The sequence below is a fragment of the Leucopleurus acutus genome, assembly GCF_964270905.1.
Source record: "Leucopleurus acutus genome assembly, chromosome: 12".
Lineage (NCBI taxonomy): Eukaryota > Metazoa > Chordata > Mammalia > Artiodactyla > Delphinidae > Leucopleurus > Leucopleurus acutus.
The window spans coordinates 73264860-73290374 of record NC_139154.1 but is presented as its reverse complement, the minus strand read 5'-3'; positions in this window follow the sequence as shown (position 1 = coordinate 73290374).

Here is a 25515-nt window from a genome sequence, read left to right as displayed (position 1 = left end):
CTTGTGGTCCTATCCGAGAAGAAAGCAGACTTGAAAACTGCTTGTGCATTAGAGCTTGCTCTCTCTTATGGCTCTTGGAAATGAGACTGCCCCATGAAGAAGCCCAAGCAAGCTTCCTGGAAGATGAGAGACACGGTCCTAATCATCCCTGTTGCCCCAGCTGATAGCAGGCAACCACCAGTCAGCAGACAGTGAGTGGCCAGTCAATCCAGCACTGATGAATGAACAACTGAGCTGACTCATGACAGGGGAACCACCTCGTTGATCAGACCATCAGAGGAATGAAAGCGTAAGCAGATACCTAGTCAAGACAGAAACTCTCTCCTGTCAGGTATATACTTGATGATGCAGCATATATAATTTAAAAGGTGCCACGCCAGGCTTTTTTTTTTCTTTTTGATGGGAATCATTTGAGAAAGAATTAATCAGAATCCCTGTGCTTACAGGGCCCAAACCAGAGCAGTACTATAAACAGAAGTGAGGGAAGCCACACATATGCAAGCTCCCCCAAGATTCTGATATCAATGAGGATAAGATAAAATTCATAATCTGCCACTACAAAGAGGACATTGAGGACAACTGGAAATTATATGTGATCAACTCAAAGTGCACTAAGTTTTACACTTTGAGATTTACAATTTAAGAGTATCGTTGCTCAAGAAAACTTGAAATGTCCTGAAATCTTATAAATCATGTATGAAATGTGATAGAGAGATTCCCAAATTTGACAAACCTGCACAATTTGTGTGTCATTACAAATATGGTATAGGGAGTTCCCTGGTGGCCTAGTGGTTAGGATTTTGGGCTTTCACTGCCATGGTCCAGGTTCAATCCCTGGTCAGGGAACTGAGATCCCGCAAGCTGGGCATGGCCAAAAATATATATATGGTATAAAACCAAAATAAACTCTTTTAAGTTATTGAAACGAAACAAAACCAATTTTGATCAACACTGGATTCTCCCCAAGATTACAAAATATCTCTAATGCAATTGTCTTAGGAAGAGCACATTGTCTTATGAAAAGGATATCAAAGAAAGTGGATCCTAAAAAGTAGGAGGAAAAAGTTCCATAGAGGTGTGTCAGACAGGTAATAAGACAAAAATATTGTTCTTTTAGATTTGGGAATATTTGTGATATTTGTCAGCTTTTCAACATTTGTGATTGGTGTGATTTCTTTTCTCATTCTAATTAAATATTCACATTTGTACCTAATTCTGCATGTGTAATCTTGTATTCCTTTTCTTCAAGAGAACTCTCAAAATTGTATAAGCTTCAAGCCACTCCAAACCTAGACCTGGATCTGCCTGGTCCAGATGCAAGGATAGTTTGATGGGTATCACTTGATATAAACTCAACAATGTCATCAAGGATTTTCTTTTATTCCATCCCTCTGCTTTGACATCTATGATGTCAGCTTCATCTTAATGCTTGCTTCCTTCATGGTGATGACATGGCTGTAGGAGTTCCAAGCTTCCTCTATATTCTACTCTATTCAGAAGGAAAGTGACAGCTGACTTTCCACTGTTCTCTCAAAAGAATGAGAAACCTTCTGAAACAGAGGCCCCCATTCATTAACCTGAATTGGTTACTTGCCCCTTCCTGAATCAAATTGGCTTAGGTTTGGATTACCTGAACAACTCAGTGTAGTAAGGTGGATGGAATTATAGCAATGGGGTCAATCCCCTGTCAAAAACTTCTGGCTGGTGCACAGTGAAGGTAAAAATGATGCTGAGGAGATGATACATGTCCAGTGGAGAGAAGAGATGAGAAGGGTAAGATGGTTATTCATTTATTCAACAACCATCTCCCTAGAACATACCATGGACTCAATTCTGTGTCAAGTGTCAGATATCAGGATGACAAAGATGAATAAGAAATAGATACTTCCTGGATCCTCTTAATTGAAGCAGACTCTTCATTTAAAAAAATTGGATTTGGGATATCTGATTCTAATACTACTACAAAATGAATTTAGAAACTTCAATAAATTCCACTTTTAAGTCTCCGCTTATTCAATAAACACACAACACATGCCTAACTGCATACTCATCATGGAGTGGGACACAAAATGCAGTTTCTGACATCATGACTTAAAACACTTGTTGAGATGTCTTAAACTAATGAAAATTTTAAACTAGAAAATGTTTAAATAGCTAAAATAAATAAATATCTGTTCAAGATGGCAACAGAAGAAATGATTCAAGATAGTATGAGAATAGCTTCTGATGATTGGTACAGATGGTAATAAAGCTACAGAAGTTTAAAAAATTTATGTATGGATATATATATATATTTAAGGAAGCTATTAATTCTTACTGAGAAAGTAGATGACAGGCATTGGCCTAAAGTATATACTTGAATTTTCACTTTCAACCAGGGATTGTTATTAGTAATTACTTCCAAGCTAGGTGATAAATAGGAAGCAGATACAAGCATGCACTTTGACCTGCTGTGTTACTATCAGTACTCAGCTCTCTTGTCGAGATCATACTTCCCCAAGTCAGAGATCAGACAGAAAACACAACAGTTGCTACTTCAGTAGGCTAAGAGGGATTTGCATAGAACACAGTCCGAGTCTAGCATTTCATGACTTCGTCTCTTAGTCTCTAAAGAAGGTAAAGTGGTACAATGGAAAGAACATTAGTCCAGGAGCTAGAAGACTTGGTTTCTATTCCCAACTCTGCTAATTTACCTGACACCCTGGGCAAGTCATAATCTTTCTGAGCCTTAGTTTACTCAGAACATAAACCAATTTTCTATTCCGATCATTCCCCTGTTCTATACTTTGTAGGTGCCTTAAAGGGCTGCTTGCCTTGTAGGATCATTTTGCTGGACACTCTGACACTCAGTTCACAAGCCATTTCTCTGTGTAACTGCCATTTCCTCTACTCAGAAGCCCTCTTCCTTGTATTTGTTGGTTTTGCAATTGTTGGTAACTATTTGCCCACTTCCATCAGTCATGCTCCATGCACTGAGAATGGTTTATTCTCCATCCCTAGCTTTGCATTTAGCCTCTGTATTCATTCATTGCACAGATACTCATTGGGCGGCCAAAAAAAGGATGTAACTGCAAGTGAGGATAGGTTGTGTTATTGAAAACTTAATTTATATATATGTGTGTGTGCTTAATAAAATTAAATACTGGTTTGTTTTGTTTTGTTTTGATTGAGGTCTAATTAACATATAACATTATATTAGTTTCAGGTATATAACATAATAAGATGATATTAGTATATATCACAAAATGATCACTACAATAAGTCCAATTAACATCTGTCCCCATACATAGTTAAAAATTTTTTTTCTTCTTCTGATGAGGGCTTTTAAACATCTACTCTCTTAGCAACTTTCAAACATGCAATACAATATTATTAACTATAGGCATCATATTGTACATTAAATCCCCATGACATGTATTTTATAACTGGAAGTTTGTACCCTCTGACCACCCCCTTTTCACCCATTTTACCCATTCCGCACTTCCTGCTTCAGGCAACCACCAATCTGTTCTCTGTACCTATGAGCTTGTTTGTTTGTTTTATATTCCGCATATAAGTGAGATCATATAGTATTTGTCTTTCGCTGTCTGACTTATTTCACTTAGCATAATACCCTCTAGATTCATCCATGTTGTCGTAAATGGCGAGATTTCATTCTTTTTTTACATCTGAATAGTATTCAATTGTATATATAAACCACATCTTGTTTATCCATTCATCTATCAATGGACACTTAGGTTGCTTCTATATCTTGGCTATTGTAAATGCTACAATGAACACTGGAGTGCACCTATCTTTTCAAATTAGTAGTTTTGTTTTCTTTGGACAAATACCTGGAAATGAAATTGCTGGGTCATGAGGAACCTCCATAGTGTTTTCCATAATGGCTGCACCAATTCACGTTCCCACCAATAGGGCGCAAGGGCTCCTTTTTCTCCACATCCTCACCAACACCTGTTATTTCTTGTCTTTTTGATAATAGCCATTCTAACAGGTATGAGGTGATATCTCATTGTGGTTTTGCTTTGCATTTCTTTGACGATTAATGATGTTGTGAGCATTTTTCATATACTTGTTGGTATGTCTTCTTTGGAAAAATGTCTGCTCAGATCCTCTGCCCATTTTTTTACTCATATTATTTTTGTTTTGTTTTGTTTTGTTTTGTTGATGTTGAGTTGTATGAGTTCTTTATATATTTTGGATATTAACCCTTATCAGATATATGATTTGCAAATATTTTCTCTCATTCCATAGGTTGCCTTTTCATTTTATTAATGATTTCCTTTGCTGTGTAGAAGCTTTTCAGTTTGATGTACTCCCACTTGTTTATTTTTGCTTTGTTACCTTTGCTTTTGAAGTCAGATCCAAAAAATCATCACCAATACGGATGTCAAGGAACTTACTGCTTATGTTTTCTTTTAAGAGTTTTATGTCTTACGTTCAAGTCTGTAAGAGTTAATTTTTGTGTATGGTGTCATATAGTAGTCTACTTTCATTCTTTTGCATGTGGTTGTCCAGTTTTCCCAACACCATTTCTTGAAGAGGCTGTCCTTTCCCCACTGTATATTCTTGGCTCCTTTTTTGTAAATCAATTGACCATATATGCATGGTTTATTTTTGGGTTCTCTATTCTGTTTTATTGATCTATGTGTCTGTTTTTGATACCAGTAATATCTGTTTTGATTACTATAGCTTTGTAATATAGTTTGAAATAAAGTAGCATCATGCCTCCAGGTTTGTTCTCCTTTCTCAAGATTGCTTTAGTTATTCAAGATCTTTTGTGGTACCATACAAATTTTAGGATTGTTGGTTCTATTTCTTTCATCAATGTCATAGTTTTCAGTGTATAGGTTTTTCATACCCCTGGTTAAATTTATCCCTAGGTATTTTATTCTGTTTTGATGCAATTGTAAATAAAATTGTTTTCTTAATTCCTTTTTCTAATAGTTCATTATTAATGTATAGAAGCAAAACTGATTTTTATACTGATTTTGTATCCTGCAACTTTACTGAATTCCTTCATTTGTTCCCACAGGTTTTTGGTGTAGTCTTTATGGTTTTTTATATATAATATCAAGTCATTTGCAAATAGTGACAGTTTTACTTCTTCCCTTCCAATTTGAATGCTTTTTATTACTTTTTCCTCCTCAGTGCTGTGGCTCAGACTTCCAACACTATGTTGAATGGAAGTGCAAGGTGGGCATCCTTGTCTTGTTCCTGATCTTAGAGGAAAAGCTTTCAGCTTTTCACTGTTGAGTATGATGTTATCTGTGGGCTTACCATATATGGCCTATATTGTGTTGCCTCTATACGTTGCCTCTATAACCAGTTTGTTGAGAGTTTTTATCATACATCGATGTTGAATTTTGTTAAATGCTTTTTCTGAATATATTGATGATCATTTTTATCCTTCCTTTTATTAATGTGGTGTATCACATTAACTGATTTATGGATACTGGACCATCCTTGCATCCATGGAATAAATTTCACTTGATTATGGTGTATGATCCTTTTAATGTATTGTTGAATTTGGTTTGCTAAAATTTTGTTGAGAATTTTTGCATCTATGTTCATCAGGGATATTGGCCTGTATTTTCCTTTTCTTGTGGTGTCCTTGTCTGGTATTGGTATTAAGGCAATGCTGGTCTCATAAAATGAGTTTGGAAGAGTTCCCTCGTCTTCTGTGTTTTGGAAGAGTTTGAGAAGGATTGGTATTAATTCTTCTTTGAATGTTTCGTAGAGTTCATCTGTTAAGCTGTCTGGTCCTGGACTTTTGTTTTCTGGGAAGTTTTTGATTACTGATTCAAAATCATCCTAGTAATCAAGCTATTCAGATTTTCTATTTCTTCATGATTCAGTCTTGGAAGGTTGTATGTTTCTAGAAATTTATCCATTTCTTCTAGGTTGTCGAATTTGTTGGTGTATAATTGTTCATAGTAGTCACTTATAATACTTTGTATTTCTTTGTTACCAGTTGTAATGTCTCATCTTTCATTTCTGATTTTATTTATTTGAGTCCTCTCTCTTTTTTCTTGATGAGTCTAGCTAAAGGCTTGTCAATTTTGTTTATCTTTTCAAAGAACCAGCTGTTGCTTTCATTAATCTTTTCTATTGTCTTTTCAGTCTCTACAGTAAGTCGCCTATATATGAACGTGTTTCATTCCGAAGGTGCATTTGTAAGTCCAATTTCTTTGTAAGTCCAACAAAATTAGCCTAGGTACCCAACTAAGATAACTGGCTATATAGTACTGTACTGTAATAGGTTTATCATACTTTTCACACAAATAATACATAAAAAACAAACAAAAAAATAAAGAAAATATTTTTAATCTTACAGTACAGTACATTGAAAAGTACAGTGGTACAGTACAGGAGCTGGCATACAGGGGTTGGCATTTGAGTGAACAGGCAAGAAGACTTACTGACTGGAAGAGGGAGAGGACTTGGGAGATGGTAGAGCTGAAGGATTGTCAGCAATGGGAGATGGAAGGCAAGCTGCAATTTCACTCACACCTGAAGTTGATGGCACAGGTTCTGGTTCCTTGCTGGATTCAATTCTGTTTACCTTCTTGAAAAAATGATCCAGTGATGTCTGGGTAGTAGCTCTTTTTTTCCCATCATAGATGACACGGTAGCACTGGATTGCATTCTGAATGGCTGCTGCAACCTTTGTGTACCGTTCCACATTCAGGTCCTGGGCCTCAAAGACTAACAGTGGCTCCTCAAATAAAGAAAATCCCCTTGCCATTTCCTGTGTCGTGACTCTCTTCGGTTCTTCAGTTACTTCTTCTTCTTCTTCACTCTCTTTGTCGTTTCTCTGGGCCTCCAATTCCATCAGGTCTTCATTAGTAAGCTCCTCATGTTACACAGCATGGAGTTCAATAAAGCCATCCTCTTGCAGACCTAGTCCCAGCTTCTTGCTGAGGGTCACTAAGTTGCTGAAGACCTCTTTGGACTCTTCATCCACCTTCTCAAATCCACAAAAATCGTGAACAAACTTCAGGAAAAGTTTCTTCCAAACCCCATTCATGATGATGGCTGTAACCTCACTCCAAGCAGAATCAATGTTTTTATGGCCTTGTAGATATTACAGTCCTTCCAAAATTGTCACAAGGCTGTTTCTGATTTGTCAATCGCCTTTACTGCCTGACAAAAAGTGTGATGTAAATAATATTTCTTGGAGGACCTTCAAGATGGTGGAGGAGTAAGATGTGGAGATCACCTTCTTCCCCCAAAATATTTCAAAAATACATCTACAAGTGGAACAACTCCTACAGAACACTTACTGAAAGTTGGCAGAAGACCTCAGACTTCCCAAAAGCTTTGCTTTTACCATTTGTCCTAGGGTTCTTTCTGTCCATTTCTTTGTTTTGTTTTGTTTTCTAGTACAGTTTTTACTGCTTGTTATAATAGGTGGATTTGTTTATTGGTTTGGTTGCTCTCTTCTCTCTTTCTTTTCCTTTATTTTTTATTACTTTTATTTTTTTAATAATGTTTTTTACTTTAATAACTTTATTTTATTTATTTATTTTTCTTTCTTTTTAATTTTTCTCTCTTTTCTTCTGAGCCATGTTGTTAACAGGGTCTTGGTATTCTGGCCGGGTGTCAGGCCTGAACCTCTTAGGTGGGAGAGCTGAATTCAGGACATTGGACCACCAGAGACCTCCCGGCCCCATGTAATATCAAATGGCAAAAGGTCTCCCAGAGATCTCCCTCTAAATGCTGAGACCCAGCTCCACTCAACGACCAGCAAGCTACAGTGCTGGACACCTCATACCAAACAACTAACAAGACAGGAACACAACCCCACCCATTAGCAGAGAGGCTGCCGAAAATCATAATAAGTCCACAGACACACCAAAACACACCACAGGACACAGTCTTGCCCACCAGAAAGACAAGATACAGCCTCATCCACCAGAACACAGGCACCAGTTCCCTCCACCAGGAAGCCTACACAATGCACTGAACCAACCTTACCCACTGGGGGCAGACACCAAAAATAACAGAAACTATGAACAGCAGCCTGGGAAACTAAGACCCCAAACACAGTAACTTAAGCAAAATGAGAAGACAGAGAAATACACAGCAGATGAAGGAGTAAGGTAAAAATCCACCAGACTAAACAAGTGATGAGGAAATAGGCAGTCTACCTGAAAAAGAATTCAGAGTAATGATAGCAAAGATGATCCAAAATTTTGGAAATAGAATGGAGAAAATACAAGAAACATTTAACAAGGACCTAGAAGAACTAAAGAGCAAACAAACAATGATGAACAACACAATAAATGAAATTAAAAATTCTCTAGAAGGAATATAGCAGAATAACTGAGGCAGAAGAACGGATAAGTGACCTGGAAGATAAAATAGTGGGAATAACTACCACAGAGCAGAATAAAGAAAAAGGAATGTGAAGAATTGAGGACAGTCTCAGAGACCTCTGGGACAACGTTCAATGCACCAACATTTGAATTATAGGGGTCCTCGAAGAAGAAGAGAAAAAGAAAGGGTCAGAGAAAATATTTGAAGAGATTATAGTTGAAAACTTCCCTAAGGAAAGGAAATAGTCAAACATCTCCAGGAAGCGCAGAGAGTCCCAGCCAGGACAAATACAAGGAGAAACACACCAAGACACATATTAATCAAACTATCAAAAATTAAATACAGAGAAAAAATATTAAAAGGAGCAAGGGAAAGCAACAAATAACATACAAGGGAATCACCATAAGGTTAACAGCTGATTTCTCAGCAGAAACTCTGCAAGGCAAAAGGGAGTGGCAGGACAAATTTAAAGTGATGAAAGGGAAAAACCTACAACCAAGATTACCCTACCCAGCAAGGATCTCATTCAGATTTGATGGAGATATTAAAATCTTTACAGACAAGCAAAAGCTAAGAGAATCCAGCACCACCAAACCAGCTTTACAACAAATGCTAAAGGCAGGAAACACAAGAGAAGGAAAAGACCTACAATAACAAACCCAAAACAATTAAGAAAATGGTAATAGGAACATACATATCGATAACTACCTTAAATGTAAATGGATTAATCATCCAACCAAAAGACATAGACTGGCTGAATGGATACAAAAACAAGATCCATATATATGCTGTCTACAAGAAACCCACTTCAGACCTAGGGACATATACAGACTGAAAGTGAGGGGATGGAAAAAGATATTCCATGCAAATGGAAATCAAAAGAAAGCTGGAGTAGCAATTCTCATATCAGACAAAATAGACTTTAAAATAAAGACTGTTACAAGAGACAAAGAAGGACACTACATAAAGATCAAGGGATCAATTCAAGAAGAAGATATAACAATTGTAAATACTTATGCACCCAACATAGGAGCACCTCAATACATAGTGCAAATGCTAACAGCCATGAAAGCAGAAATCGACAGTAACACAAAAATAGTAGGGGACTTTAACACCCCACTTTCACCAGTGAACAGAGCAGGCAAAATGAAAATAAATAAGGAAACACAATCTTTAAATGATAAATTAAACAAGATGGACTAAATTGATGTTTATAGGACATTCCATTCAAAAACAACAGAATACACTTCCTTCTTAAGTGCTCATGGAACATTCTCCAGGATAGATCATAACTTCAGTCACAAATCAAGCCTTGGTAAGTCTAAGAAAATTGAAATCATATCAAGTATCTTTTCTGACCACAATGCTATAAGACTAGGTATCAATTACAGGAAAAAAATCTATAAAAAGTACAAACACATGGAGGCTAAACAATACACTACTAAATAACCAAGAGATCACTGAAGAAATCAAAGAGGAAATCAAAAAATACCTAGAAACAAATGACAATGAAAACATGACAACCCAAAACCTACAGGATGCAGCAAAAGCAGTTCTAAGAGAGAAATTTATAGCAACCCAATCCTACCTCAATAAACAAGAAAAATCTCAAATAAACAACCTAAACTTACACCTAAAGCAATTAGAGAAAGAAGAACAAAAAAAAACCCAAAGTTAGCAGAAGGAAAGAAATCATAAAGTTCAGATCAGAAATAAATGAAAAAGAAATGAAGGAAACGATAGCAAAGATCAATAAAACTAAAAGGTGGTTCTTTGAGAAGATAAACAAAATTGGTAAACCTTTAGCCAGACTCATAAAGAAAAAAGGGAGAAGACTCAAATCAATAGAATTAGAAACGAAAAAGGATAAGTAACAACTGACACTGCAGAAATACAAAGGATCATGGGAGATTACTTCAAGCAACTATATGCCAATAAACTGGACAACCTGGAAGAAATGGACAAATCCTTAGAAAAGCACAACCTTCCAAGACCGAACCAGGAAGAAATAGAAAATATAAACAGACCAATCACAAGCACCAAAATTGAAACTGTGATTAAAAATCTCCCAACAAACAAAAGCCCAAGACCAGAGGGCTTCACAGGTGAATTCTATCAAACATTTAGAGAAGATCTAACACCTATTCTTCTCAAACTCTTCCAAAATATAGCAAAGGGACGAACACCCCCAAACTCATTTTATGAGGCCACCATCACCCTGATACCAAAAGCAGACAAAGATGTCACAAAAAAAGAAAACTACAGGCCAATATCACTGATGAACATAGATGCAAAAATCCTCAATGAAATGCTAGCAAACAGAATCCAACAGCACATTAAAAGGATCATACACCATGATCAACTGGGGTTTATCCCAGGATAAAGTATTGTTCAATATACACAAATCAGTCAATGTGATAAACAATATAAACAAATTGGAGAAAAACCATATGATCATCTCAATAGATGCAGAAAAAGCTTCTGACAAAATTCAACACACATTTATTATAAAAACCCTCCAGAAGGAAGGCATAGAAGGAACTTTCCTCAACATAATAAAGACCATATATGACAAACCCACAGCCAACATCATTATCAATTGTGAAAAACTGAAACCATTTCCACTAAGATCAGGAAAAAGACAACGTTGCCCACTCTCACCACTGTTATTCAACATAGTTTTGGAAGTTTTAGCCACAACAATCAGAGAATAAAAGGAAATAAAGGAATCCTAATTGGAAAAGAAGAAGTAAAACTGTCTCTGTTTTCAGATGACATGATACTACACATAGAGAATCCTAAAGATGCCACCAGAAAACTACTAGAGCTAATCAATGAATGTGCTAAAGTTGCAGGATATAAAATTAATGCACAGAAATCTCTTGCATTTCTATACACTAATGATGAAAAATCTGGAAGAGAAATTAAGGAAACATTCCCATTTACCACTGCAATTAAAAGAATAAAATACCTAGGAATAAACCTATTAACCTACTAGGGAGACAAAACACCTGTATGCAGAAAAGTATAAGACACTGATGAAAGAAATTAAAGATGATACAAATAGATGGAGAGATATACCATGTTCTTGGATTGGAAGCATCAACATTGTGGAAATGACTATACTACCCAAAGCAATCTACAGATTCAATGCAATCCCTATCAAACTACCAGTGGCATTTTTCACAGAATTCGAACAAAAAATCTCACAATTTGTATGGAAACACAAAAGACCCTGAATAGCCAAAGCAATCTTGAGAAAGAAAAACGGAAAGGCCAGAGATAAACACATGTACATATGATCACCTTATCTTTGATAAAGGAGGCAAGAATATACAATGGAGAAAAGACAGCCTCTTCAATAAGTGGTGCTGGGAAAACTGGACAGCTACATGTAAAAGAATGAAATTAGAACACTCCCTAACACCATACACAAGAAAAAACTCAAAGTGGATTAAAGACATAAATGTAAGGCCAGACACTATAAACCTCTTCTAGGAAAACATAGGCAGAACACTCTATTACATAAATCACAGCAAGATCCTTTTTGACCCACCTCCTAGAGAAAGGGAAATAAAAGCAAAAATAAACAAATTGGGCCTAATGAAACTTCAAAGCTTTTGCACAGCAAAGGAAAGCATAAACAAGACCAAAAGACAACCCTCAGAATGGGAGACAATATTTGCAAATGAAGCAACTGACAAAGGATTAATCTCCAAAATATACAAGCAGCTCATGCAGCTCACTATTGAAAAAACAAGCAACCCAACCCCAAAATGGGCATTAGACTTAAATAGACATTTCTCCAAAGAAGATATACAGATTGCCAATAAACACATGAAAGGATGCTCAATGTCACTAATCATTAGAGAAATGCAAATGAAAACTACAATGAGGTATAACCTCACACCAGTCAGAATGGCCATCATCAAAAAATCTACAAACAATAAATGCTGGAGAGGGTGTGTAGAAAAGGGAACCCTCTTGCACTGTTGGTGGGAATGTAAATTGATAAAGCCACTATGGAGAATAGTATGGAGGTTCCTTAAAAAACTAAAACTAGAACTACCATACGACCCAGCAATCCCACTACTGGGCATATACCCTGAGGAAACCATAATTCAATAACAGTCATGTACCACAACGTTCACTGCAGTCCTATTTACAGTAGCCAGGAAATGGAAGAAACCTAAGTGTCCATCGACAGATGAATGGATAAAGAAGACGTGGCACATACATACAATGGAATATTACTAAGCCATAAAATGAAACGAAATTGAGTTATTTGTAGTAAGGTGGATGGACCTAGAGTCTGTCATACAGAGTGAAGTAAGTCAGAAAGAGAAAAACAAATACCGAATGCTAACACATATATACGGAATCTTAAAAAAGAAAAAAAAATTGTTCTGAAGAACCTAGGGGCAGGACAGGAATAAAGATGCAGATGTAGAGAGTGAACTTAAGGACATGGGGAGGGGGAAGGGTAAGCTGGGACGAAGTGAGAGAGTGTCATGGACATATATACAGTATCAAATGTAAAATAGATAGCTAGTGGGAAGCAGCCTCATAGCACAGAGAGGTCAGCTCAGTGCTTTGTGACCACCTAGAGGGATGGGATAGGGAGGGTGGGAGGGTGACACAAGAGGTAGTAGATATGGGGATATTTAGACACATATATCTGATTCACTTTGTCATACAGCAGAAACTAACACACCATTGTGAAGCAATTATACTCCAATAAAGATGTTAAAAAAATAATATTTCTTCAAAGTCGCTATAACTCCCTAGTCCATAGGTTGCATGAGCGATGTAGTTTTGGTGGCAGATGCACCATTTTGGTGTTGGGATGAAAGTCATCCATGAATGGGGGTGGCCTGGAGTACTGTCGAACGGCAAAAGAATGTTGAATGGGATGTCCTTCTCCAAGCAATATTTCTCTACCTCTGGCATAAGGTGGTGGAAAAACCAGTCCTGGAAAATGGCCTGTGTAACCCAGGCTTTGGGGTTACTTTCCACATAACAGGAAAAGAGCTCTTGACTATGTTTCTAAGGGCTCTTGGGTTCTCTGAATGATAAACTGAGGCTTCAACTTCATATCGCCGGAAGCATTGCCACCAAACTACAGAGTTAGCGTATCCTTTGCTGCTTTATAGGCTGGCATCAAGTTCTCCTCCTTACTGATATAACTTTGGTCTGGCATCCTCCTCCAGTACAGTCCTGTCTCATCCACATTAACAACCTGCTCGGGTAAATACGTGCCTTCATCAATAATTTCTCAAAGTGTTTCACGAAATTCCCAGGCAGCTACTGTATCTGCACTCACTGCCTCACCACTTACTTTTACGTTGTGAAGGTTGGCTCTAGACTGGACCCAATGAAACCAGCCACGGATGGCATTAAAAGATGCGCCCTCTGATTTTTCGCCATGTTTCTTATTTAAGTCTTCATAAAGCCTTTTAGCTTTCTCTTGAGTCAGCATTAAGCTGAGCAGGTCTTGATGTTGATGCTGATCCTCATCCTGATCCAAAACCTGAGAAATTTCTCCATCTCCTCCATCACTTTTCCAGGTTTCTTCAATATTATTGTCTACACCATTGGCACAGGAGACTTCACATGTTCCATGATCTTTGTCCTTGTTCTTTAGAATCGTGCCAATGGTTGAAAGATTCACTTTATAAGAACAAGCGATGTCTACCATCTTTTCACCTTTCTCCACTCTCTCAGTTATATTCACTTTTCTTTCAATTGTTATCGCTTGGCCCTTCTTAGCAGTACCAGCTACATCACTGCTGCATTTACGCTTGCTTCTGGACATCTGGGCTTGAAATAAAGATACTGTACTACAGTACTGTGTAAAGTACACAAAAACACAACCATTTGTAGAGGATGAACACACATGACAATGTACACCAGACACTCAAACTAACTTACATGATTGTACATGCAAACACATGTTTACATCTTTGAAAGTTTGCACCTTGCAGGTTCGTATGTAGGGGACTTCTTGTATTTCATTTATTTCTGATCTGATTTTTGTTATTTCCTTCCTTCCTCTAACTTTGGACTTCATTTGTTCTTCTTTTTCTAGTTCCTTGGGTATAAAGTTAGGTTGTTCAGAGAACTTTCTTATTTCTTGATGTAGGTGTTTATTGCTGTGAACTTCCCTCTTAGAACTGCTTTTGCTGCATCCCATGAACTTTGGTATGTTGTACTTCCATTTTCATTTGTCCCAAGGTAATTTTAAATTTCTCTTTTGATTTCTTTATTGATCCATTGGTTATTCAGTAGCATGCTGTTTAATCCCCACATATTTGTGAATTTTCTAGTTTTCTTCTTGTAGTTGATTTCTAGTTTCATATTATAGTGATAAGAAAAGATGCTTCATATGATTTCAGTCTTCATAAATCTGTTAAGACTTGTTTTGAGGCCAAAATATGATCTCCTGAATGTTCCATGCACATGAGAAAAATGTTTATTCTGTTGCTTTTGGATGGAATGTTCTGTACATATCTGTTAAGTTCATATGATCTAGTGAGTTGTTTAAGGCTGCTGTTTCCTATTGCTATTCTGTCTAGATGATGTATCTATTGATATGAGTGGGATATTAAAGTTCCCTACTATTATTCTATTGCTATCTATTTCTCCCTTTAGGTCTGTTAATATTTGCTTTATATATTTAGAGCTACCATATTGGGTGCAAAAATATTTACAAATGTTACATCCTCTTATTGAATTGATCCCTTTACGATTATGTAATGCTCTTTTTTCTTATTACAGTCTTTGTTTTAAAGTCTATTTTGGGACTTATCTGGTGGTGCAGTGGTTAAGAATCCACCTGCCAATGCAGGGGACACAGGTTTTAGCTCTGGTCTGGGAAGATCCAACATGCCGCAGAGCAACTAAGCCCATGCACCGCAACTACTGAGCGGGCTCCCTAGAGCCTGTAAACCACAACTACTGAGCCCATGTGCCACAACTACTGAAGCCCATGTGCCTAGAGCCCATGCTCCACAACAAGAGAAGCCACCGCAATGAGAAGCCCGCACACCACAATGAAGGGTAGCTCCCCACTCACCGCAGCTAGAGAAAGCCCATGCACAGCAATGAAGACCCAATACAGCCAAAAATAAATAAACAAATAAATTTATTTAAAAATAGATAAATAGATTTATTTAAAAATAAATAAATAGGGGCTTCCCTGGTGGCACAGTGGTTAAGAATCCACCTGCCAATGCAGGGGACACGGGTTCAAGCCCTGGTCCGGGAAGATCCCACATGCCACGGAGCAACTAAGTCCATGCGCCACAACTACTGAGCCTGCGCTCTAGAGCCCATGAGCCACAACTACTGAGCCCACAAGCTGCAACTACTGAAGCCCACAAGCCTAGAGCCCATGCTCCACAAACAAGAGAAGCCACCACAATGAGGAGCCCATGCACCGCAACAAAGACTCAATGCAGCCAAAAATAAATAATAAATAAATTTTAAATAAATGAATAGACTTATTTGAAATAAATAAATAATAAATTTATCTTAAATATATAAATAAATGTATTTTAAAATAAATAAATAAAGTCTATTTTGTCTGATATGAGTATAACTACCCTAGCTTACTTTTGGTTTCCATTTGCATGGAACATCTTTTTCCATCCCTTCACTTTTAGTCAGTGTGTCTTCAAATACTGTTTTATTTCCAAATAACACTTAAATTGAAGACCTGAAAATGAAGGTTTAGGTTTAGAGTTAATCAGAAATAGTTAAATCTTCATGCTCACAAAGGTGAAATTACTAAGAGAAATTTCAAGACTCAGTATAGGCAACTGCTAAGCACTATTTTACTTACCCTCTGCTTACTTACTCACACTTCATGGAAGCCATATTTGATCACTTGTAAGGGATCCTGGTCTGTGCCCCACCTCCACTCCAGGCCTAGCCAGATGCCTGATGTACCCTCTTTCTCTCTCTCCTTGCCCATCTCCAGGCCCACCAGTTCTTCAAAGTCCCTTCTCCAAGGAAATCTGGTTTTTTTCCTGCTGGCTCTGAAAAATTAAATTAAATGTATTTGAAATCTTCATATTGATATTCTCTGAAATACAAGGTGTCAAAAATATATTGAATGATAACCATCCTGGAAAAAAGATACCTGAATACATATTTCAGTTCCCTGTAGTACAAATTAACATTAAGAACTCAAAAATTGGGAAATTGGGGCTTCCCTGGTGGCACAGTGGTTGAGAGTTTGCCTGCCGATGCAGGGGACATGGGTTCGTGCCCCGGTCTGGGAAGATCCCACATGCCGCGGAGCGGCTGGGCCCGTGAGCCATTGCCACTGAATCTGCGCGTATGGAGCCTGTGCTCCGCAACGGGAGAGGCCACAACAGTGAGAGGCCCATGTACCACAAAAAAAAAAAAAAAATTGGGAAATTGCTTTACAAAAGACAAGCATGGGGTGCTGCTACTAGGGATCTGTTGTAAATTATAAAAAATAAAATTTAAGTATGTTTATAAAACAATACAATCTTAATAAAATTAATGAAATATTGTATAATTTAGAAATAAAATAATATTGTAAAATTTTTTAAAATAATAAATTTAATTTAAATCCTCCAATTGAGTTTCTACCTAAAAATCTACTCAATTTCTTGACTAGTTAATATTTTCTATATTCAATATAAGGCATACCTCATTTTATAGCACTTTTCAGATAATGCATTTTTTTTGCAAATTGAAGGTTGGTGGCAGCCCTGAATTGAGTAAGTCTATTGGCGCCATTTTTCCAATAGCATGTGCTCACTTCATTCTTTGTGTCACATTTTGGTAATTCTCACAATATTTCTAACTTTTTCATTATTATTATATTTGTTACAGTGGTCTGTGATCAACAATCTTCGATGTTACTACTACAACTTGCTGAAGGCTTAGATGATAGTTAGCATTTTTTAGCAATAATGTATTTTTTATTTAATGCATGTATTTTTTTAGGCATGTCTATTGCACACTTAATATACTACAATATAGTGTAAACATAACTTTTATATGCATTAGGAAACCAAAAAATTTGTGTGACTTGCTTTATTGCAATATTCACTTTAATACAGTGGTCTGGAACCAAACCCATGATATCGCTGAGGTATGAAAGTCATTTTTGATCTTTTTAGTACACTACTGGTTAGGTAGATCATTTAAATAGAGCATGGGACTGAGCGCCAGGAGACCTAGCTTCTAGTCCTCTCTTTAACTTGTGTTCAAAGGTATAATTTTGCAGATGGAAACATTTTCATTTCTGAGCTCTAGTGAATGTTGAAGAAGCAATGTTAAATCTAAAATCAAAACACTTTTAAAAGTGTAAAACTCACACTATCTGCTACAAGGAACTCACAAAATATAAATGTTACTAAAAAGAAATGTCAACATGAATAACATTTTAAAACCTATAGTTGTGTTAGAAGTTTAGGAAAAAGAAAACTTCTAGAGGTAGATATTATGTCAGTTTGTTACTAGGAATTATTTTTGTCACCCCATTATTAACTCTATTAATAGCCTAATTAGTCTGTCAGGCTCATACTGTCCATGGTACTTTTATTGTGCACAGCAAGCTATATATAGAACTGCTTTTTAGGCAAATTAATAATGCCATTCCCTAAAGTTATCCAGTCTCTTGGACCAAGGAGAAACTGGGAAAAAACAGGCCTTTGTGAAACATTTATGTGTCAACTTGACTGAGCCATGATGCTGAAATATATGGTCAAATATTACTCTGGATGTTTCTATGGGGGTATTTTTTGGATGAGATTCAAATTTAAATTGATGGACTTTGAGTAAAGCAGATTACCCTCCATAATGTGGGTGGGCCTCATCCAGTCAGTTGAAGGCCTGGGTGGAACAAAAGACTGACCTCTCCAAACAAGAGGGAATTATATAGCAGAGACCTTCAGACTTGGACTGCAATGTCTGCCCATCCCTGTAGGTTTTGGATTTTCCAGACTCTGTAATCATGTGAGCTAATTCTTAATAATAAATATAGAGAGATATACACATTCCATTGGTTCTGTTTCTTTGGAAAATCCTGACTAATACCGATATAGATATAGTTGTACCATTTTACATTCCCACTGGCTATGTATGAGGGTTCCAATTTCTCCACATCCACACCAGCAATTGTTATTGACAGTCATTTTGATTATAGTCATCCTAGTGGGTGCTAAATTGGATCCCACTGTGGTTTTGATTTTCGTTTTCCTGATAGCTAATGACATCAAGCAGCTTTTCATGTGTTTATTGGCCATCTGTACAACTACTTTACACAAATGTCTATTATGATCTTTTGCCCACTTTTATTTGGGTTATTTTTCTTTTTATTTTTGAGTTGTAAAAGTTCTTTACATATACTAAATACAAATTCCTTATCAGACATAAGGTTTGCAAAATTTTTCTCCCAGTCCAAAAGTTGTCTTTACAGTTTCTTGATGTAGTCTTTTGAAGCACAAATGTTTTTAATTTTTATGAAATCCAATGTATTCTTTAAAATATCTTGCTTATGCTTTTGTTGTCATATCTAAGAAACCACTGCCTATTCCAATGTCATAAATTTTCACACCTGTTTATTTTATTCTAAGAGTTTTATACTTTTTGCTGTGATAGTTAGGTCTTTGATCCATTTTGGATTAATTTTTGTATATGGTGTGAGGTATGTCAATATCTAATTGTCCCAGCATCATTTGTTAAAAAGAATATTCTTTCTCCATGGAATTATCTTGGGAGACTTCTCAAAATTCAACCAACCTTAGGGACTTCCCAGGTGGTCCAGTGGGTAAGACTCCACGCTCCTAATGCAGGGGGTCTGAGTTCGACCCCTGGTCAGGGAACTAGATCCTGCATGCATGTCACAACTAAGAACCCTACATGTGACAACTAAGAGTTTGCATGCCACAACTAAGAAGTCTGCATGCCACAACTAAAGATCCTGCATGCGACAAAGAACGTCCCACATGCCACAACTAAGACCCAGAACAGCCAAAATTAATTAATTAATTAATTTTAAAAATTCAATCAACCATAAATGTAAGAGTTTATTTATAAAATCTCAATTTCATTCCATTGATCTATATGTCTAGCCTTTTGCCAGTACCCCACTCTCTTGATTAATGTAGTTTGTAGTAAGTCTAGAAACCAGAAAATGTGAATGCTTCAACTTTGTCCTTTTTCAACATTGTTTTGATCCATTGCATTACTACATGAATTTTAGGATCAACTTCAGTTATCATTTTTAACAAACAGCAGGAATTTTTGAAAGGGACTGGATTGAATTTCTAGATCCACTTGTAAAGTACTGCCATTTTAACAATATTAAATCTTCTGATCTATGAACATGGATGTCTTTTCATGTATTTAGGTCTTCTTTAATTCTTTTCAACAATGTTTTATAGTTTTCAGAGTACAAATTTTGTGCTTCTTTTGTTATTTCCATTCCTAAGTATTCTTTTTTGATTTTATTGTAAATGGATTTATTTTTCTAAAATTACTTTTTGATTGCTCATTACTAGTGTATAGAAATAAGTTCATTTCTGTATATTACATTTGTATCCTACAAACTTGCTGAACTTGTTCATTAGCTCTAAAAGTTATTTATAGATTCCTTTGGATTATCTACATACAAGATCATGTCATCTGTAAACAGACAGTTTTACTTCTTCCTTCTTTTTATTTCTCACTGGTAAAGGTAAATATCCAGTAGAAGTAGTAAGTAAACCACATACAACCACATACAACTTTACCCACAATAAGTAGTTAATGGATACACAAAAGAAAAAGATGTAAAGTATGATGTCAAAAATGAGTAATCATGGTGGCAGGGGAGTTAAAAAATGCAGGGTTGTTAAAATGCACTTGTAATTAAGATATCAGCAACTTTAAAATTCGTGTACACATTGGGGCTTCCCTGGTGGCTCAGTGGTTGAGAGTCCACCTGCCGATGCAGGGGACATGGGTTCGTGCCCCAGTCCGGGAAGATCCCACATGCCACGGAGCAGCTGGGCCTGTGAGCCATGGCTGCCGAGCCTGCGCATCTGGAGCCTGTGCTCCGCAACGGGAGAGGCCACAAAAGTGAGAGGTCCGCATACCGTAAAAAAAAAAAAAAAAAAAAATCGTGTACATAGACCCACCACCAGTCCCTCCCATCAGGAAACTTGCACAAGCCTCTTAGATAGCCTCATCCACCACAGGGCAGACAGCAGAAGCAAGAAGAACTACAATCCTGCAGCCAGTGGAGCAAAAACCACATTCACAGAAAGATAGACAAGATGAAAAGGCAGAGTGCTATGTATCAGAGGAAGGAACAAGATAAAACCCCAGAAAAACAACTAAATGAAGTGGAGATAGGCAACCTTCCAGAAAAAGAATTCAGAATAATGATAGTGAAGATGGTGCAGGACCTCGGAAAAAGAATGGAGGTAAAGATGGAGAAGATGCAAGAAATATTTAACAAACACCTAGACAGCATAAGAGACCTCTGGGACAACATTAAATGCAATAACATTCACATTATAGAGGTCCTAGAAGGAGAAGAGAGAGAGAAAGGACCCGAGAAAATATCTGAAGAGATTATAGTCGAAAACTTCACTAACATGAGAAAGGAAATAGTCACCCAAGTCAAGGAAGCGCAGAGAGTCCCATACAGGATAAACCCAAGGAGAAACACACCAAGACACATAGTACTTAAATTGGTAAAAATTAAAGACAAAGAAAAATTATTGAAAGCAGCAAGGGAAATACAACAAAAAACATACAAGGGAACTCCCGTAAGGTTAACAGCTGATTTCTCAGCAGAAACTCTACAAGCCACAAAGGAGTTGCATGACACATTTAAAGTGATGAAAGGGAAGAACCTACAACCAAGATTACTCTACTCGGCAAGGATCTCATTCAGATTCGATGGAGAAATCAAAAGCTTTACAGACAAGCAAAAACTAAGAGAATTCAGCACCACCAAACCAGCTCTACAACAAATGCTAAAGGAACTTCTCTAAGTGGGAAACACAAGGGAAGAAAAGGACTGACAAAAACAAACCCCAAACAATTAACAAAATGGTAATAGGAACATACATATCGATAATTACCTTAAATGTAAATGGATTAAATGCTCCAACCAAAAGACACAGGCTCGCTGAATGGATACAAAAACAAGACCCATATATATGCTGTCTACAAGAGACCCACATCAGACCTAGGGACACATACAGATTGAAAGTGAGGGCATGGAAAAAGATATTCCATGCAAATGGAAGTCAAAAGAAACCTGGAGTAGCAATACTCATATCAGATAAAATAGACTTTAAAAATAAAGAATGTTACAAGAGACAAGGAAGGTCACTACATAATGATCAGGGGATCAATCCAAGAAGAAGATATAACAATTGTAAATATATGTGCACCCAACATAGGAGCACCTCAATACATAAGGCAACTGTTAACAGCTATAAAAGAGGAAATCGACAGTAACACAGTAATAGTTGGGGACTTTAAAACCTCACTTACACCAAACGACAGATCATCCAAACAGAAAATAAATAAGGAAACACACGATTTAAATGACACAATAGACCAGATAGACTAAATTGATATTTATAGGACATTCCATCAACAAACAGCAGATTACACTTTCTTCTCAAGTGCACATAGAACATTCTCTAGGATAGATCACATCTTGGGTCACAAATCAAGCCTCAGTAAATTTAAAAAAATTGAAATCATACCAAGCATCTTTTCTGACCACAGAGCTATGAGATTAGAAATCAATTACAGGGACAAAAACGTAAAAAACACAAACACATGGAGGCTAAACAATAAGTTGCTAAATAACCAAGAGATCACTGAAGAAATCAAAGAGGAAATCAAAAAATACCTAGAGACAAATGACAATGAAAACACGATGATCCAAAACCTATGGGATGCAACAAAAGCAGTTCTAAGCGGGAAGTTTATAGCAATACAAACCTACATCAAGAAACAAGAAAAATCTCAAACAATCTAACCTTACACCTAAAGGAAGTAGAGAAAGAAAAACAAACAGAACACAAAGTTAGCAGAAGGAAAGAAATCATAAAGATCAGAGCAGAAATAAATGAAATAGAAACAAAGAAAACAATAGCAAAGATCAATAAAACTAAAAGCTTGTTCTTTGAGAAGATAAACAAAATTGATGAACCATTAGCCAAACTCAACAAGAAAAAGAGGGAGAGGACCAATCACAAGTAATGAGATTGAAACTGTGATTTAAAATCTTCCAACAAAAAAAAGTCCAGGACCAGATTGCTTCACAGGTGAATTCTGAAGAGCTAACACACATTCTCTTCAATATCTTCCAAAAAATTGCAGAGGAAGGAACACTCTCAAACTCATTCTCTGAGGCCACCATCACCCTGGTACCAAAACCAAACAGAGATACCACAAAAAAAGAAAATTACAGACCAATATCACTGATGAACATAGATGCAAAAATTCTCAACAAAATACTAGCAAACAATATCAAACAACACATTAAAAGGATCATACACCATGATCAAGTGGGATTTATCCCAGGGATGGGAGGATTCTTCAATATATGCAAATCAATCAATGTGATACACCATATTAACAAACTGAAGAAGAAAAACTATATGATCATCTCAATAGATGCAGACAAAGCTTTTGACAAAATTCAACACCCATTTATGAGAAAAACTCTCCAGAAAGTAGGCATAGAGGGCACCTACCTCAACAAAATAAAGGCCATATATGACAAACCCACAGGAAACATTATTCTCAATGGTGAAAAACTGAAAGCATTTCCTCTAAGATCAGGAACAGACAAGGATGTCCACTCTCGCCACTCTTATTCAACATAGTTTTGGAAGTCCTAGCCATGGCAATCAGAGAAGAAAAAGAAATAAAAGGAATACAAATTGGAAAAGAAGTAAAATTGTCACTGTTTGCAGATGACATGATACTATACACAGAGAGTCCTAAAGATGCCACCAGAAAACTACTAGAGCTAATCAATGAATTTGGTAAAGTTGCAGGATACAAAATTAATGCACAGAAATCTCTTGCATTCCTATACACTAATGATGAAAAATCTGAAAATGAAATTAAGGAAACACTCCCATTTACCATTGCAACGAAAAGAATAAAATACCTAGGAATAAACCTACCTAAAGAGGTAAAAGACCTGTACTCAGAAAACTATAGGACACTGATGAAAGCAATCAAAAGTGACACAAAGGGATGGAGAGATATACCATGTTCTTGGATTGGAAGAATCAATATTGTGAAAATGACTATACTACCCAAAGCAATCTACAGATTCAATGCAATCCCTATCAAATTACCAATGGCATCTTTTACAGAACTAGAACAAAAAAATCTTAAAATTTGTATGGAGACACAAAAGACCCCGAATAGCCAAAATGGTCTTGAGGGAAAAAAACGGAGCTGGAGGAATCAACTCCCTGACTTCAGACTATACTACAAAGCTATAGTAATCAAGACAATATGGTACTGGCACAAAAACAGAAACATAGATCAATGGAACAGGATAGAAAGCCCAGAGATAAAACCACACACCTATGGTCAACTAATCTATGCCAAAGGAAACAAAGATATATAATGGAGAAAAGACAGCCTCTTCAGTAAGTGGTGCTGGGGAAACTGGGCAGCTACATGAAAAAGAATGAAATTAGAATGCTCCCTAAGTCCATACAAAAAATTAAACTCAAAATGGATTAGAGACCTAAATGTGAGACCGGGCACTATAAAACCCTTAGAGGAAAACATAGGAAGAACACTCTTCGACATAAGTCACATCAAGATCTTTTTTGATCCACCTCCTAGAGTAATGGAAATAAAAATAAACAAATGGGACCTAATGAAGCTTAAAACCTTTTGCAAAGCAAAGGCAACTACAAACAAGATGATAAGACAACCCTCTGAATCGGAGAAAATATTTGCAAATGAATCAACAGACAAAGGATTAATCTCCAAAATATATAAACAGCTCATGCAGCTCAATATTAAGAAAACAAACAACCCAATCCAAAAATGGGCAGAAGACCTAAATGGACATTTCTCCAAAGAAGACATACAGATGGCAAAGAAGCACATGAAAAGCTCCTCAGCATCACTAATTATAAGAGAAATACAAGTCAAAACTACAATGAGGTATCACCTCACACCAGTTAAAATGGGCATCATCAGAAAAATCTACAAACAACAAATGCTGGAGAGGGTGTGGAGAAAAGGGAACCCTCTTGCACTGTTGGTGGGAATGTAAATTGATACAGCCACTATGGAGAACAGTATGGGGGTTCCTTAAAAAACTAAAAAATAGAAGTACCATATGACACAGTAATCCCACTACTGGGCATATACCCAGAGAAAACCATAATTCAAAAATACACATGCAAAAAAGAAAAAAAGACACATGCACCCCAATATTCATTGTAGCACTATTTACAATAGCCAGGTCATGGAAGCAACCTAAATGCCCATCGACAGATGAATGGATAAGGAAGTTTTGGTATATATATATATATATATATATATATATATACACAATGGAATATTACTCAGCCATAAAAAGGAAAGAAATTGGGTCATTTGTAGAGACATGGATGAACCTAGAGACTGTCATACAGAGTGAAGTCAGAAAGAGAAAAACAAATATCGTATATTAACACATATATGTGGAACCTAGAAAAATGGTACAGATGAACCTGCTTGCAGGGCAGAAAATGAGACATAGATGTAGAGAACAAACGTATGGACACCAAGGGGGAAAAGCGGCAGTGTGTGTGTGTGTGTGTGTGATGCATTGGGAGATTGGGATTGACATGTATACACTAATATGTATAAAATGGATAACTAATAAGAACCTGATGTATAAAAAAAAAATCGTGTATATATAGAGATTACTATATATTAACCTCATGGTAACCAAAACCCAAAAATCCATAATAGATAGACACACACAAAAAAGATAAAGTAATCCAAACACTAGAGATAGTCATCAAATCACACTGGAAGAAAGCAAAAGAAGAAGAAAGGAACAAAAAAGAACTATAGAAACAAGCCCCAAAACAGCTAACAAAATGGCAGTAAATGCAGACCTATCAAAAATTATTTTTTATTGAAGTATAGTTGACTTACAATATTGTGTTA